The following is an 18,840-nucleotide window of genomic DNA, read 5'->3' as shown; positions in this document are numbered from 1 at the left end:
TGAGTCAGCTGTGGATTCAAACATTGTATAGTCAGGGCCTGTTTCGTCTAATTCGGATTGTTCGGCTATGCGTTTTCTTATTTGGTCTATGTGGCGCCTCCATACTCGGCCGTCCTTTAACTCCACCAAGTATGATTTTGGACCTGTTATGTTTAGGATTTTTCCTGCTACCCAGATCGGGCCTTCACCATAGTTGTGTGCCCACACTCGGTCGCCTATTTCCATCCCTCTTGTTTTTTCGAGTCCCCCCTTGTAACCCTCCGGTGTATAGTTTGGATTTAAACGGTCTAGTGGGCACCTGAGCTTTCGGCCCATTAATAATTCTGCTGGGCTTCTGCCGGTTGTGACACAGGGGGTTCTGTGTTGGACGGCCAGGAAAACATCGATTTTTGTTTGCCAGTCGCCTGGCTTGAGTCTGGACAATGCCTCTTTTGCGCTCCGGACGAAACGCTCTGCAAGGCCATTCGTCGCAGGGTGGAAAGGCGCCGAGAGGGCATGCCGGATGCCCTCTTCTGCCAAGTACTCCTCAAACTGGGTTGCCGTGAATTGCGGGCCGTTATCGGATACTAACGTGTCGGGCAACCCATGGGTTACAAATAGGTGCCGTAGGACTGAGATCACGGCCTCGGCTGTCATGGATCTCATGAGAATGATTTCCAGCCATTTGGAGTAGGCATCGACTACTACCAGGAAGGTTTGGCCGTGGAAGGGGCCGGCAAAATCAATGTGGATTCTCGACCAGGGCCCTTGGGGTCTCTCCCATTCCCGAACCGGGGCCGTTGGGGGTAGCGGTCTGGACTCCTGGCAGGCCTGGCATTTCCCTACCCTTTCAGCAATTTCCGAGTCCATTAAGGGCCACCACACATAGCTTCTCGCTAGACCCTTCATCCTTACAATCCCTGGGTGACCCTCGTGGAGGAGATCCAACACCTTTTTCCTCAATTTCTCTGGGATCACCACTCGATCCCCCCATAGCAGGCACCCCCCTTGAGCCGAAAGTTCCCCACGTTTCTTTACAAACTCTTTAAAACGCTCGCCCGGCGCAGCGGGCCACCCTCTTTGTACCCAACCAAGTACAGTTCTCAAAATAATGTCCCGGTATGACGCCCAAGCCACCTCCTTTGACGTGACTGGGCCAGAGTCCAGAGAGTCAATTAACAGTATGGGCGTCCCCGGAGTGGGGTCCTCGATCGCCCCTGGTAGTGGGCATCTGCTTAATGTGTCCGCATGCCCCAACTCTTTTCCTGGCCGATGCCGCAGTTTATAGAAGTATGCAGCTAAAAAGATAGTCCATCGGGTCAATCGGGGCGAAAGTGCCACAGGCGTTGGGCGGTCGCCAGCCAGTAACCCTAACAGTGGTCTATGGTCTGTAACAATTTCAAAGTCTCTCCCAAAGACGTATTCGTGAAACTTTTTTACTCCTGAAACTATAGCTAGAGCTTCCTTATCCAGCTGACTATAGTTCCTCTCTGTCGAGGACATCGTTCTGGAGTAGAAGGCTATTGGGGCTTCTGTGCCATTTGGAAGCCTGTGGCTGAGCACAGCACCCACTCCGTAAGGGGAAGCATCGCAAACTAATACCAATGGCATCGTGCTATGATACTGGATCAGTAAGCTATCGCTCGAGAGTAGGTTTTTTACTGCCTCGAAAGCCCTAGCTTCCGTCTTTCCCCAAGACCAAACAGTATTCTTTCCCAGTAACTTATGTAGCGGCTCGGCAACGGTTGCCTTATTTTTCAAAAAGACCGCGTAAAAATTCACTAGACCCAGGAATGCCTGTAGCTCTGTTTTGTTTTTGGGCGCTGGAGCCTTTCTTATTGCCTTGACCTTGCTCTCAGTGGGGTGGATTCCTTCCTTGTCTATTCTGTAGCCCAAGAACTCTACGGATTCTACCCCTATTTGGCATTTGTTCACTTTAACTTTTAGACCGGCTGACCGGAAAATGCCCAAAACTTTTCTCAAACGCTCCCCCAATTCTTCTAAATTTTCGGCTGATACCAATACATCATCAAAATAGGGGACTACCCCCGGGAGCCCTTGCAGAAGTTGCTCCATTAAATTTTGAAATAGACCAGGTGCCACACTCACCCCAAACTGTAACCGGGTACACTTGAAAGCACCTCTGTGAGTCACAATTGTCTGGGCTTCGGCTGTGTTGGCGTCTACAGGCAGTTGTTGATAGGCTTGGGCCAATTCTAATTTGGCAAAAACGTGCCCTTGCCCCAGCGAGTGCAGCAAGTGTTGCACCACGGGGACCGGGTAAGCGCTTTTTTGCAAGGCTTTGTTTAACGTTGCCTTGTAGTCAGCGCAGATTCTAACTGACCCATCTGGTTTCACTGGGGTGACGATTGGTGTCTCCCACTTTGCATGATCGACTGGCACCAGTATCCCCTGACTGATGAGCTTGTCTATCTCCCTGTCAATCTTGGGTTTAAGGGCAAAAGGGACCCTCCTTGCTTTTAACCGTATGGGGGCTACCTGGGGGTCTAAATTGAAGGAAATAGGGGTCCCCTTGTACTTGCCCAGGCAGTCCTTGAAAACATCTTCGAATTCGTCCATGAGTGTGTCCTTTAGGTTAAAGTCATTTCTGTAGATGCCAGTCACTCCCATGCCCAACGCACGGAACCAGTCTAGTCCCAACAAACTTGGCAGGGTCCCTTCGACTATCGTGATGGGCAGGGTCTTCTTGTGTGGTCCGTACTCGACGCGGACGGAGGTGGTCCCTCGAACAGGGATGCGATTCCCTTGGTAGTCGTGAACTCTTAGCCGCTGTGTTTGCAGTTTGCGTTTGGCGATTTTCGGCAAAGCTTTCGCAAAAGTGTCCCAGGACATGATTGTGATCGCTGACCCTGTGTCCACTTTTAGTCGGCACGGCACTCCTTCGATTTTCGGTTTTGTGAAGATTTTCTTCTCTACGCGGGTTGCTGCATGACCTACTATCACGGTCGTTCGATTTGAATTCGCGCCCTTTTTGTTTTGACCAATCACGGGTCGCCTAGCCGATCCCGCGCTCTGATTGGTTGGTTTGAATTTTCGGCGGGAAGGTTGGGGTGCTCGACAGACTTGAGCCAGGTGCCCCTTCTTCTCGCACCGCCGACATGTAGCGTCCTTGAACTTGCATTGTTGACGCTGGTGTTGCCCTCCGCAACTTCCGCATTCATCCCGGTCTTCTTTGCCCCTTCTCCCGGTGAGACAAACTCCTTCCTCATCCTCGCCGTCTGATTCGGTCTGGATTTCTTCGTTGTGGACCGGGGTTGATTTCGTGCTCGCCGTTGGCGTGAGTGGCTTTTGTAGGGTTTCCGCCGCTTGGGTGGACATCTCATGAGCTCTGGCTTCGTCCAGAGCGTTTGCCAGCGTTAGATTGCTTTTTGATAGCAGCCGCCTCCGCAAACGAATGTCTCTGACCCCACGGATGAGTTGCTCTAACAGCTCCTCATCCAAGTCTCGGTACCCACAATCCTTGGAGGCTTTCCTCAGGGCGGCCATGTAATCGCTGATGGATTCGCCCTCTTGCTGTCTGCGCTCTCCAAATTCAAAACGCCGTACATATTTGGACGGTGTTGGCGCGAAATGGTTCTTCAATAGATTTTGCAGAGTTTGCCACGATACCGATTGTACCGGCGTTGGCTCTGCCAGGGCTTCCGCGATGTCGATAAGCTCGGGACCGCAGTGGCTCAGGAAATACGCCCTTTTGCGGTTGTCTGGAACTCCTTGCAGTTCGTTTGCCTCGAGGAAACTCTCGAAACGGGTCATGTACGTTCCCCATTTCTCCCTGGATGGGTCAAACGGCGCGGGCGGAGTGTAGCTGGCCATCGCTGTGTTTCCGCCCTGAGTTTGCTGGGTTCGGTTCTTTCGTGCGTTCAGCTCGTTCCTGGTGCTCTTAACCTCGAAATCCCATCCTCGTCGCCAGTGTTAAGTTTGGGCAGTAACGAGGCTTGAGACCAGGGTAGTGACAACAGCTCTTTAATATATGGTGAACCCAGCAACCGGGCTGGGGAAAAACCTCTCCTTATATACAGTTTAACCGGCGGCTTCAACCAATCAGCAACGTGCTTGTTTCCCGCCAAAACATTTAAAGATACATTACAGTCTCCATCTTGCTTTCCCCATTAAGTAGAATGAATGGAGACAAAGAAATCCACAAATTTGGATTTCTTTGTTCCATCGATACCTTTTTACTGTATATCCTTCCAGTCTTTTGGAATTGTTTTGGGTTATAATTTCCATCATCTCAGATTATTGGTTATGCTGGTTATGACTGTTCTGAGCTGTAGAAGGTAGAGGGAATGGCCTTGAAGGTCAGGAGGAAGAACTGCTACCAAAGCCATGGTCAGATAAGGGGGGCTTGAACCTAGGTCAACATATTAGTTGAGTGAATGTCTCAGGTAGGTACCTCCTTAGCAGGGGTGAAATGCTCCCGGTTCGGACCGGATTGCCCGATCCAGTAGTGATCATGGCTGGTGGTTTGGAGAACTGGTAGAAATCATGGTGCAAGGCTCCGCCCACCCACCCGGCTGTCATTACTTCCTGGTCTTAACCAGGAAGTAATGTGTTTTGTACCCTGTGCACATCCGCAGACAGGTTTTGTGCATGCACAGAGGGTGTGCACGCGCATGTGGCGCATGCACTTCTGAACTGGTAAGGAAGGTAAGTAGCTTTCACCCCTGCGCCTTAGTTCACATGAAGACAAAGGAGAAGCAGAAGGAAGTGCATTCAGACTTTTGTTACGGTGGCTTTATAATAAAGGTAGTCCTGACATACGTGGAATTGCTTTCTGTGTCTGGACTAAAGGGCTGGCAAGAAATGTAATCCAAAATCTTGGGAAGAATAGGCTGCCCTGAATAGTGTTTCAGAAAGGACCTTTCAAGCCATACCAAGCACTAAGCCTGGAATCATTTGTATATAATGCATGTCCCAAAGGTGGTGGGGAATGGAAGGTCCATCCAGTCAGAGCTGAAGAAGCTTCTTGAATGAGAAGCAAAATGTCTTCAAAGAAAAAAACCAGAAAGTCCAGTTGCCTCTTGAAAAAAGCTCCTTTGGGACAACCATTTTATTTATTTATTTATTCGATTTTTATACCGCCCTTCTCCCGAAGGACTCAGGGCGATGTACAGCCAAAGTAAAAAAGACAATACAATATACAATTTAAAATACAAATTAAAAAACTTATTTTTTTTATCTGATACTTATTTTGAATATAATCAATCCACATTTTCCATTCTAAAATATATTTTTCTTGTGTATAGTCTTTCAAGTAAGCAGAAATTTTTGCCATTTCTGCCAGATTTGATACTTTAAGAGTCCATTCTTCAATTGTAGGTAATTCTTCTTTCTTCCAATATTGAGCAATCAAAAGTCTTGCGGCTGTTTCTTTTGCTGATTCACCTTAAATCCAGATACTTTACCATACTGACCAATTATATCTTTTAAACCAGTTACTGAGTATATTGGTTGAGATACAGTAACAACCAGGTCATCTGCAAAAGCTCTTAATCTATAATCTTGATGTTTAACTCTAATTCCCTTTATTCGATCGGAACCACGTATGTTATTCAGAAGAATTTCTAAAGTTAAAATAAAAAGTAATGGGGACAAGGGACATCCCTGTCTTGTCCCTTTCTCAATTTTAAAAGTTTCTGTTAACCCACCATTTACTATTATTTGTGCTGTTTGCTTCTGATATATTGCTTTAATTGCACGAATAAAATAATCCCCAAATTGCATTTTTTCTATTACTTTAAACAAAAACTGCCAATCCAATCTATCAAAAGCTTTTCAGCATCCAAAAAGGAATGCCGCTGATACTTGGTTGTTTCGTTCCAAATATTCAAGTAAATTTACGATTTGCCTCACATTATATCTCATCTGCCTACCCTTAATAAATCCTGACTGATCATTATGAATTATTTGATTCATCACTGGCATTAATCTATTAGCCAATATCTTGGTAAATATCTTGTAATCAGTATTTAAAAGTGATATAGGCCTATAATTCTCTGCTTTAATACCATCTCGATCTTCCTTCGGTATTAACGAAATAAAGGCTGTCCTCCATGAAGGGGGAACATCTCCTCCCATTTGAATTTTATTAAATAACTCTTTAAGTGGTTCAACCATCTCATTTTGTAAATTTTTATAATAAACAGCTGTTAAACCATCTGTTCCTGGTGCTTTACCGATTTTAAGTTGTTTGATTGCTAAGAAAATTTCCTCTGAAGTAATTAATTGATTCAATTCTTCTCTTTGATTTTCTGTAAGCTCACAAATATTTTGTTGTTGTAAATATCTTTCTATCTCTGTATCATCAACCCTTGTAAACAAGTAATGTCATTTTTAAATTGTTTCAAATAGTGAAATACTTTCCTTCTCTTCTGCGGTGAATTCAAACCATTAACATTCCAAGATAATAGTTTAATTGCCATTATCGGCCAAAGGAAACTTTTGGAACACTAGCCGCAAATCACATTTTGCTTTAGGCCTTGCTCCTCCCACTGTTTCCGTTGTAATAGTTGCCAGTTGTTGTTGTGCCTTCATCTCTTGTTCCTTGCGTTTAGCAGCAGCTCTTGTCAGCCTTTGTTCTTTTGAATCTGGACCCGTCATAGGTATTTCCAACACTTGTAATAAATCTTCTTCCATCGCAATCTGTTCTTGAACCTGCTTCACTTCTCTTTCCTTCACTTCAGTCTCCTTTCTTCTAGCATCCAGTGGAGAAAGACTTCCAACTTTTAATACCTCAACATAAAATTCTCTCGCTTTTCCAACTGTATTGAGACGATGTACTTTCCCTGCATAATATACTATTATACCAGTTGGAATATCCCATCTATATTCAATCTGACGTTTTTTAAGTTCATTCACCAGGAAGGCAAATTCCTTTCTAGCTCTTAACATTTTGGTGGAATTTCCTTTAATATTAAAATATCCTGACCAGCAATCTGAATCTTCTCCCCCTTATATGAGGCTTGCAAAATCTGATTTCTCACTGTTCTATTTGTAAAATAAATAACAACATCCCTTGGCAACTTTTTTTGCCTTGCTATCCAAGAATTCACACGATATATTTTATCAATTTGATAAGCCACATCTGCTGGACGAGCTGCTAATATCTCAGCAAATACTTCAGAAAAAAATTCCCTTAAATCCTCTTCTTTATTCTCTTTCAGACCACGAATTCTTAGAGCAAATTCCATATTTCTGTATTGTATCAAAACTATTTCATCCTCTGTCTTTTCCATTTTACTTTGAAATTCAGCCATTTTATTTTCTAATTTTAAATTACATTGCTTAATTACTTCAACCTCCTCTTCTAATAAAATCACATTCGTTGCCAAACTTTGTACTGCCATTACAAATCCTTCTTTAACTTCTTTATTTCCCACTTGAATTTCTGATATCTGCTCTTTCATTTCAGACATCTCATCAGTTATAACTTTAAATTTTCTTCTATAAAGCCTTTTAAGTTCTCTTGTAACGCCTCTAAATTCAATGTTCTAGTCTCTGCTGTATGAGCTGGAGAGGCACCAGCTGATAAAGTTCCAGAGCTCTTTGTTACAGTAGACTTTAATTGTTTGGCTGCCATCTTCTATAAAATTATTTATTTATTTATTTCCAACTTAATATTCACTTTAAATCTTCTTAACTTCTGAAAACACAGTCTTTTAAAGCAGTATTTAAAAATCTCCCTAGATTCTATCAGCAGGCAGCAAAGAGTTAAAGCAGCAAGTAACATGCAAATTACCAACTGCAGAGGCACACGCTGAAAGTATCACTTTCGCTTTCCACTCGTTAACTTGTTAACAATTCGCCTCCATTTTCTTGCTGTTTTCAAGCTTGTTACAAAGTATCGGGGAATCGGCTTGGCTACTTGCTTAAAGTTCTCCCACTTTCGTTCTGTCCGGTATAATCCTTTATTGTCCAAAATAAATCTCGGCGTTTGGTCGTGGTGATTGGTTCCGCCCAAGCAGAAGAATCCTCGGATCTGGAGCTCTTCGGGTTGCTGGAGGGAACTTAACCCTTCAAACCCCTTTTTTCTCAGGGGCTTTAGGGAAATTCAACCTCTGCCCTCAGCTCACCCCTTCTCCTTCTCCCGAAGAGGGGGTTTTCCGAACCGCTGGACAGCAGATTTAAGCTGTCCTAGCGATTCCACATAATCCAGAGGTTGGTGATCGTAAAGATCACCGCCATCACCTACGGTGCCAAACCGAAAATATCAAATAGCATATGAGTAAATTTAGGAAATAATTTGTATTAGATATATTTTTGAAGGAGAGGGGAATTGAGAGTGTGAATAAGCGTGGAGAGACTAGAGATTATAATTTAGGAATTATTTTAGATTATGATTGTTAGTTTTGATACCCTGCATTTTGTTCTGGGAAGTCAGGGTGGGGGGTGGGGGGTAAAGGGGAAGGGAATTGGGGGGTTGAGGTTAGTGATGGAGTGATGGTTAATGTACAGGGATTATTGAAGATGTATAAATATAATTAATGTAGGGTCGGGTCTGACCAGTTGCCATTTTAGAACGGTGGGGAGGGAAAAAAGAGAGAGTAGGAGGTAGGAAAGAGGAGAAGAGGAAGGAAGAGGGGTAGAAGAGGGAGAAGAGTGTAGGGTGGAGGGAGGAGAGGAGGTAGATAAGAGAAGGAGAGGAAGGTTTGGAAAGTAAAAGAAGGTAGAAGAGGGAAGAAGGTTAAAAAGGGGGGTGGTGACTGGGCAGGCCCGACTAATTGTATATAACTGTACATTGGATGAATTATTTGATAAGATTGTAAAAATAAAACTTTAAAAAAAAAAAAAACTTATTTTATAATTGGCCTAAAAAACTTTAAAATATATAAAAACTAAAAACCCTTTAAATTAATAATAAAAAAATTAAAAATCAATAAAATTTAAGCCAGCCCCGCGCGAATAAAAAAATGTGTCTTCAGTTCGCGGCGGAAGGTCCGAAGGTCAGGTATTTGGCGTAAACCCGGGGGAAGCTCGTTCCAGAGTGTGGGAGCCCCCACAGAGAAGGACCTTCCCCCTGGGGGCCGCCAGCCGGCATTGTTTGGCGGACGGCACCCTGAGAAGTCCCTCTCTGTGAGAGCGTACGGGTCGGTGGGAGGCATGCGGTAACAGCAGGCGGTCCCGTAAGTACCCAGGCCCTAAGCCATGGAGCGCTTTAAAGGTAGTAACCAGAACCTTGAAGTGCACTCGAAAGGCCACAGGCAGCCAGTGCAGTCTGCGCAGGAGCGGTGTTACGCGGGAGCTACGCGAAGCTCCCTCTATCACCCGCGCAGCTGCATTCTGGACTAACTGAAGCCTCCGAGTGCACCTCAAGGGGAGCCCCATGTAGAGAGCATTACAATAATCCAAGCGAGAGGTAACGAGCGCATGATTGACTGTGCATAAGGCATCCCGATCAAGGAAGGGGCGCAACTGCCGAACCAGGCGAACCTGGTGGAAGGCCCTCCTGGAGACGGTGGTCAAATAATCTTCAAACAACAGCCGTTCATCCAGGAGGACACCTAAGTTGTGCACCCTATCCTTTGGGGCCAATAACTCGCCTCCAACAGTCAGCCGTGGCTGCAGCTGACTGAATTGGGGTGCCGGCATCCACAGCCACTCCGTCTTGAAGGGATTAAGCTTGAGCCTGTTTCTCCCCATCCAGACCCGTACGGCTTCCAAACACCGGGACAGCACTTCAACAGCTTCATTGGGGTGGCCCGGGGTGGAAAAGTACAGCTGAGTGTCATCAGCGTACTGCTGGTATCTCACCCCAAAGCCACTGATGATCTCACCCAACGGCTTCATATAGATGTTGAACAGAAGGGGCGAGAGGATCGACCCCTGCGGCACCCCACAAGTGAGGCCCCTCACGGTCGACCTCTGCCCCCCTGTCAACACCGTCTGTGACCGGCCAGAGAGATAGGAGGAGAACCATCGATACACGGTGCCTCCCACTCCCAATCCCCCCAACCGGCGCAGCAAGATACCATGGTCGATGGTATCAAAAGCCGCTGAGAGGTCTAATAGGACCAGGGCAGAGGAATAACCCCTGTCCCTGGCCCTCCAGAGATCATCCACCAATGCGACCAAAGCTGTCTCCGTGCTGTATCCGGGTCGGAAGCCGGACTGGAACGGGTCTAGATAGACAGCTTCATCCAGGTATTGGGGTAGCTGTCGCGCCACAGCACTCTCTACAACCTTCGCAACGAAGCGAAGGTTGGAGACCAGACGATAATTACCCAAAATAGCCGGGTCCAGGGAGGGCTTCTTGAGGAGGGGTCTCACCACCGCCTCTTTCAAGGCGGCAGGGAAAACCCCTTCCAACAAAGAAGCGTTGATAATCCCCTGGAGCCAGCCTCGTGTCACTTCCTGAGTGGCCAGTACCAACCAGGAAGGACACGGGTCCAGTAAACATGTAGTGGCGTGAAGCCTCCCCAACAACCTGTCCACGTCCTCGGGAGCCACAGGGTCAAACTCATCCCAAACAGACTCGACAAGACGTGCCTCCTCTCCCTCGCTTGGATCATCCCAATTTCGGTTCAGACCATCCCGGAGCTGAGCGATTTTATCGTATAGATAACCACTAAACTCCTCGGCACGTCCCTGCAAAGGGTCATCCCGCACCTCCTGATGAAGGAGGGAGCGGGTCACCCGAAACAGGGCGGCCGGGTGGTTATCTGCCGATGCAATGAGGGTGGGCGTGGAACTCGCCTCCCCATTGCCACTAGGTAGGTCCTAGAATAGGACCTAACTAGTGTCCAATCAGCTCGAACGACTGGACCTCCAGATGCTCTCTAGGCGTCTTCTCCGGCGTTTCATCTCCTCAGCCTCGGAGAACCAAGGGGCCGGACGAGACCTCGCCGGGTCAGAGGCCGCAAAGGCGCGACCGGTCCAAGGCCCCAGCCGCGGCCTGTTCCCAGGCCGCAACTAGTTCCTCAGTCGAGCCGTGGGCCGGATCCTCAGGAATTGGCCCAAGCTCCGTCAGGAACCTCTCAGGGTCCATCAGGCGCCTGGGACGGAACCAACGTATAGGTTCCGTCTCCCTGCGATGGTGGGTGGCGGTTCGGAGGTCTAGGCGAAGGAGAAAATGATCTGTCCATGACAACGGTTCTGTTACTAAATCATCTAATTCCAGATCATTTAACCACTGTCCAGAGATATAAATTAGATCCAGCATGCCTCCTCCCATGTGTGTAGGGCCATCATTTACTCGAATCAGGTCCAAGGCCGTCATGGAAGCCTGGAATTCCCGAGCTGCAGTCGATGACAAGCCAGCTGATGGCAGGTTGAAATCCCCCATAACCATAAGTCTGGGGGTCTCAACCGCCACACCAGCAAGCACCTCCAACACCTCGGGCAGGGCTGTGTTCACGCAGCAAGGAGCCAGGTACGCGATCAACAAGCCCAAATGATTCCTATGGCCCCGCCTCACATAGAGGGATTCACAGCCGGCAATCTGAGGAACAGTGGCCTCCCTCGGCTCTAGATCCTCCTTAATGACAACCGCCACCCCCCCACCCCTACATTGGGCCCTCGGTTGATGAAATGCTCGGAAACCCGGAGGGCACAGCTCGACAAGGGGAACCCCCCCCCGGGCTCAACCAGGTCTCCGTAATGCCCATAAGGTCCGCGGAGTCCCCCGGAATAAGATCACAAATCAGGGGAGCTTTATTAACCACGGACCGGGCTTACATAACATCAACCGAAGATCCAAGTTCTGAGGATCATGGCTGCCCGAGGAACGGGTAGGGACTGAGGGGCCGGAGCACGTGATCACTTTCAAGCAGCTAGCACGTGCTCCCAACACTTGATACGGCCCCCCCCCTCCGCCATATCTGCCTCTCCCGCTTACCGTACAGATGGAACAACCCTCTAATCCTGGAACGAACCCCTCCCCCCCGCCTTCAGACCAGATGCCCTGATGCCGCGAACCAGCACAGGGGCTGGATCCCTCCCCGACGGGTTCTCTCCCCCACCTGTCAAATCCCTCCCCCCCTTTAAAAAACCCTTATTTACAAATCTATTTTAAAAACCCCACAAATTCTTCTTGGCCGCATGCCACCTCTCTGGGTCCCAAGACCCTTCGTTAAGGTAAGCCCTCGATAACTTGGAGGGCCATTCCTGCGAGGCGGGGGAACCTCGCAGTCGTAATATGTAATACGTAATTCGGCAGACGAGTATCTCATGGAGAAGTAGTCAATAAAACGGCGAAAGAGTGTCCATCCCTAATCGGCAAAGATGTTCCAGTCGTTCCGATAGTTCACCAAGACCCAATATTAAACAGTCAACCGTATGGGCCATAGTCCGTAGAAATCCAAAGGGTCCAGGACAACCAACAGATCCGGGGGTCCAGTCCAAATCCAATGACCTCCCTCTCGGAAGCTGGTATGATAATATTCCCTCGGTTGATCCCTCGGCTGCTAAGATGGAAAATCGGCAGTCGGATAAAAAGGTCTCTCACTTGGATTCCCGGCAAAGCACCATCACGGGACAGAACCCGTGCGGTACGGTGATTGGAACGACATTTGCCGATGTCGTCAATGTCGTCAATACCGCCACCATTAAACCGCAGTTTATGCCGCTGGGCCCAATATGGGACCAGTGTGCCGTTGTTAAAAATGTCCAGGCCGGGCCGCCTATCAGTTACTGGTGGAGAGAGCGACCGAAAAAACATGCCGCTGAATGGTAATTGCGGCACAGCAGGCCACGGCCAAAAGACAAACTGCGGAAAAGGAAGGGGTGATATTCCAGCGATGTTCAGGCCCATGGGGGGCGATGTCCAGGCCCATGAGGGTACCGCCCGACGGCCCAGCATACTGCCGCTGATGTTACCTGCGGCCCAGCTCACAACATATCAAAGTTCTCCAGACACAGCCGTTGGTATTCTCCACGGCCAAAACGGCCAAAAACAGCTGAAAGAGGCTGGGGCATCTCCTCACGCCACCCCAACATAGCTGCCGCCATCCGCTGCTCAATCATCCTCCGGCTCCATACTCAGCGGCCGAGAGCCCAATGAGGTCAGAAGACCTCGCCCTCGACCACCGAGAAGATCAAAAATCAGGGGCCGGAGGCCAAGCAGCCCGGCGGTTGACAAGACGGCCGACATTCCAATGTTTTTCCGATGTTCCGAAGAACAGCTGAGTCAGTCTGAGCTAAGCCGGGTGTTCTCCACACCCCCAACATGGCCGCCGCCGTCCGCTGCTCCCCTGGCTCCAAACTCAGCAGCCGAGAGCCCAATGAGGTCCAAAAACCTCGCTCTCGGCAGCCGAGAAGCTCACCAACCAGGAGCCAGAACCCAAGCAGCCCGGCGGCCGACAGAACAGCATCGCGGCGAGATCACCCAGCCGCCACCTCCGCGAGGATCAAAACGCCGCCGCCATAACGCGCATGCACAGAAGAGAACCATGACCTGGATGACTGAGAATCTCCATAGACATATACAATGCATGAATGCTTTGACTGAGCTGTGTTCTCTAACTTCCCATCCTTCTGATCAGAATAGTTTTTTGTTCTTCATTTTATCAAACAACGAACATGACACCCAGGTCTCGAAAGCTCCTCCAACAGCAAAGCTTGGCTATATATTACTGGGCAGCAAGTTAATTAATTTAAGGTATTTCTAGGCCAATTCTTAACAGCCCAAACCATCCCATTATAGAATACAGTTCGATGCAATAAAAATATAATAATCGGTTACAAAATTATATGGTAGCAAGACTGGAACGGTAATAAAATTCACCAATTCAGAAACAGCACACACACATAACAATTGAGTGCCAATCCGGATCGCTTATGGGTAACTTAGCTAGCTGGCAGATACAGAAGATAAGAACATGGAGAAATAAATTCTTCAGAAACCCCACAGAGCCATAATGTCAAAACCAACCCAAACTAAAACTCTCCTTTGTGATTTAAAATACGTGAACCAGTAATAAATGGATTCAACCTCAAACAGACCTAACATGAATTGTGAACCTTGTTTTGAACTAATATACATTCTTCAGAGTGTCCCCAGACTGCAGAGATATAAGGAAACAGGCCCTTTAAACACACACACACACACACACACACACACACACACACACACACACACACACACACACACAGAGGGAACCATAGCATTATCCACTGGAACATTAATGCATTGAGTTAGGACAGGGGATTGTGGACCTTGCAAAGAAATGAATTGCCGACCGCTTGTTTAAAGAAAGCAACTTGGATTTCAACTTTCTGACCTTCAGAAGAACAGGCATAATCCAAAAGCCCGTTAGGCAATAGCATGTAAATTCTTGCAAATAGTGTAAAGCAGATTACAAACATTCCTTTTATGAAGCACTCTGCCTCAGTGGTATTTAATTTAATAAAAGCCAATTTGACATTTTGTAAAAAAAAAAAAAAAGCAAGCAAAACAAATACATATTAGAAATTGTTTGGTTTTGTTTTCTAAAAGCTGTTTTATAAAAGACGCTAATGATAAAGTGGGTAATTCCCTGAGGTATTTTAAATTTATATTTCCATGTACTGCCTGGAAATCCTTGGATGAAACTTTTAGTGGGACTATATGTGAGTTTAAGTGTTTTGGGATTAAGAATATAGACAGATTTCATAATCACATCTGGATTAAGAGGCAGATCACTAACATATTTATTTCTCATGCTTGTATGCTGGTACAGAGAAATTATTACAGCTAAAAATCATGATGCAGCCCAGTGGTGGGATTCAATTTTTTTTACTACCGGTTCTGTGGGCGTGGCTTGGTGTGCATGGCATGTCATGGCTTGGTGGCCGTGGCTTGGTGGGCATGGCAGGGGAAAGATACTGTAAAATCTCCATTCCCACCCCACTCCAGGGGAAGGTTACTGCAAAATCCCCATTGCCTCCCGATCAGCTGGGACTCGGGAGGCAAAGAATAGATGGGGGCGGGGCCAGTCAGAGGTGATATTTACCGGTTCTCGGAACTACTCAAAATTTCCGCTACTGGTTCTCCAGAACTGGTCAGAGCCTGCTGAATACCACCTCTGATGCAGCCCTCCAGCATAACATTTTCTATCCCTATATCTTAGTCAAGATATAGAAGATTTAAATTAGGCTTCCTGTATGCTGTACTATGGAATAAATAGTGGCCTATCAGCTTCTTACTTGTTCCTTATGGTGCTCTAGTTCTTTGCTGTTTAGAAGATCTTTAGAAGATCTGAAACTACAACAGCCCATTCAGGACGTCTTAATCTCTGTATTGAAACTAATTACTATTATTGGAAGTTGGCTTGGCTGCTTTGATGCGAACAAATGAAGAGTGATAGAGTTCACACTGATATCAAATCTTTTTAAGACTTGGAAACCAAGCAAGGAGGGTTCTCTGGACTCAGTTTTTGATATTTTCTTGTATAATGTTACATTTTTTCCTCCATTATGTTGTCAGTTAGCGTCAGCGACCTAGTAAATGGAATGTGTGGGAAGCTCAAATACTGAAAATAACCGTCGAGATTATATTTTAACTGATTAATTTTATTAATCTGAAAAAAGAATAAAGATCCAGCTAGCCATTTCAAACACTGATTCATAGTTTGACGTCCATCTGTGGGTGTTTCGTTACCTCCTTCTCCAGCCTCAGGAAAGGAATTGAATTGATGTGAGATGAAGATATTGAGAGGTTATCAACAAGAGGAACTTGAGACAATAATAATTTGTTCTGTAGGCATACAATCCCTCCAAAAAGAAGAAAGTAGGGTAGATCTATGAACAATCAAGAGTGATAATGATATTGCTCCTGCTACTCCTGCTACTTTTACCACTACTAAGATCAGCTTTCCTTGCTGAAATGCTTTGTAGCATTTCAGACTTTATCATCCTGATACAAAGGTGTATTGCATCAAAAACATAAGCATGAAATGCCCCCCAATATTTGACTTGTCAATACATAAAAATGAATATTTCAAATGTTTCCTATGAAAACCAGATGTTTTGACATACGGAAATGAAATGTTCACTTTGAATTGTTGATGACATGCAACATTTCTTTTCAATATGTTGATTCAAATGTCAGATCAACTTTTAGCATCCAAATTAACATATTAATGACAATTGTTGAGTCATCTGCCACTTGAACCTTATTTTGTTTTGTGACTCAACGTTTGCACCAATATTAAAAAATAGGAGCATTCTTTGGAAATACACCCTTTGTGCAGTAGCTAAATTTAACAGAACAGCTGTCACTTCTTCATTTTCTTGTTAGGTATATAAGCAATAATCTATTCAGCCACTGGTATACATAAAGCACCTACTTATAATATGTAGAAGGAAAAACAGAATATTTTGTTTTATATTAATAGCAATAGCACTTAGACTTATATATATATATATCGCTTCATAGTACTTTACAGCCCCCTCTAAGCAGTTTACAAAGTCAGCACATTACAAAGGACCCAACAATCAGGCTCCTCATTTCACCGACCTGGGAAGGATGGAAGGCTGAGTCAACCTTGAGCCTGGTGAGATTTCAACTGCCATATTGCAGGCAGCTGGCAGGGAAACAAGGAAGGAAGGAAGATTGTGTATTAAGTCTCCATGTGGCTTTTTAAATATCCAGGGATGGTTTAAGAGGGATGTAAACAAAAATAATAATAATTTAACCTTTAAAGCCTTCTGGAAGAAGGGGATCTGAACCAAGTCTTGAGGAAATATTGAAAGAACAATTAAAACTTTCTGAAGATAGGCAAAAAGAGATGATGGAGAATTTTAATGCAAAAATAAGAGAAGATATTCTCATGGCAGTTCAAGGACTGAGTAAAAAAATTGAGGGATTGGAAGTGGAAATGGAACAGATCTCTCAGTCAAATAAGCATTTAGAAGACAAAATGAAAGGTGTTCAGAAAAAAGTGGATCAAAATGAAGATCAGGTTGTGATATTACAATATAAACTTATGGAAGGAGCTCTTAGAATTCGTGGTATGCAAGAAGAGCGAGGAGAAGACTTAAGAAAAATTATATCTGAAGCATTGGCTGAATTTATTGAAGTGGAACCCCAAGAGGTAGCTTACCAAATTGATAAAATATATAGAGTTAATTCCTGGATTGCAAGACAGAGAAAGCTTCCTCGGGACATTGTGGTTTATTTTGTGAAAAGGACTATGAGAAATCAGATTCTGCAAGTTTCATATCAGACAACTTTAAAAATTGGAGAACAGGAGTTGAAGGTGTTGAAAGAGATTCCTTCAAAGATGTTAAGAGACAGGAAGGAATTTGCTTTTTTTACACAAGAACTTAAAAAACATCAGATTCAATTCAGATGGGAGGTGCCAGTTGGACTGACAGTATTCTATCAAGGAAGGAGATATAGAATTGACACTGTTTTAAAGGCAAAGGATTTTCTTTCTACAGTTTTGAAAGTCGAAATAGAAGTGATAGAAAAACTTCAAGAGACTCAAGAAGGCGTGGTGATCCAAGAGTCTTTATTGCTGCCAGTATTAGAGGAACCACAAGAGCAAAGGGTGACAAGAGGAGCCCTTAAGCGTAAAGAAGAGCAACAGTCTCAAAGTAAAAGTCAGGATCCCAGTATGGAAGCTGTGGGAGGAGCTAGACGGAAGATACCGGAGGAGGAGCTTCCGTTGTCTGCTTCAAAGCTTCAGGAGGCCAGTAATGGCAAATAGAATCTTGTCATGGAATGTTAATGGCTTGAATTCAGCTCAGAAAAGAAGGAAAATATTTCACTACTTGAAACAATTTAAAAATGATGTGATTTGTTTGCAAGAGACACATATAAAATTATCAGACCAAAAATATTTAATTAATTCAAAATTGGGTAACCATTTTGTTGCATCAGCTTTGGAAAAGAAGCATGGAATTGTTGTATATATCAGGAAGGATATACCAGCTAAGTTAATTGAGGCAGATATTCAAGGAAGATTTATTGCTATTGAACTGGTGATAGATGCAAAAAAGACTTTGCTGATAGGTATTTATGCACCTAATCAGCAACAAGAAAAGTTTTACAAAATGTTACATGAGAGGTTGACCCTCTGGGATTATAGTTCGTTTATTTTATTAGGAGACTGGAATGGAGTAATTGATACAAGAAGGATAAGAGAACCTCCTCCAAGAAGATACCTATACATGCAAAATTACCAAAATCCTTTTTGAAATGATGGAAGACTTTGAGTTTAGAGATATATGGAGGTTACGGAATCCAGATGAGAGAGATTTTACTTTTTTCTGATAGGCATCAATCTTTTCACGTATTGATTTTATTTTAATTTCTAATGACTTGCTTTCTAGGGTGAAGAAAACGAAGATATTTCCGAGGTGTTTAACTGACCATAGCCCAGTATGGATGGAATTATTACAAGGAAAAAGGTGGTAGAACATGGAGGTTGAATGAAAATCTGTTTAGATATGAGGATAATGTAACTTATTGTAAGAAACAGTTAAAAGAATTTTTGATTTTAATATGTACAAAGGGACACCTATAGGAACTGTGTGGGAGGCGAGCAAAGCGTTTATTAGAGGATATTGATTTACTTGGACAATAGGCAAAGGAATAATAAACAAAGGCAGCGTAGGTATTTGGAAGAAGAAATTCAAGGAAGCAACAGTTATTAATTCAAAACCCACAAGATCACAAACTTAAAGAGGCTATAAAAATATTACAGAGTCAATTTAATATGTTAATGGCAGACCAGGTGGCAACGAATATACAATATACTAAACATAATACCTTTTGTAATGCAAATAAACCTGGGAGATGGTTGGCATATAATTTAAGGAAGAAACAGAAAGCACGTGTCATACAAAAATAGAATATAAAGGTAAAGAGATATACCAACAGGATAAAATTAAAAGGCATTCTCAGAATTTTATACTGCA

Source organism: Ahaetulla prasina, chromosome 1, assembly GCF_028640845.1.
Source record: "Ahaetulla prasina isolate Xishuangbanna chromosome 1, ASM2864084v1, whole genome shotgun sequence".
Taxonomy (NCBI): domain Eukaryota; kingdom Metazoa; phylum Chordata; class Lepidosauria; order Squamata; family Colubridae; genus Ahaetulla; species Ahaetulla prasina.
This window is presented reverse-complemented; position numbering follows the sequence as displayed.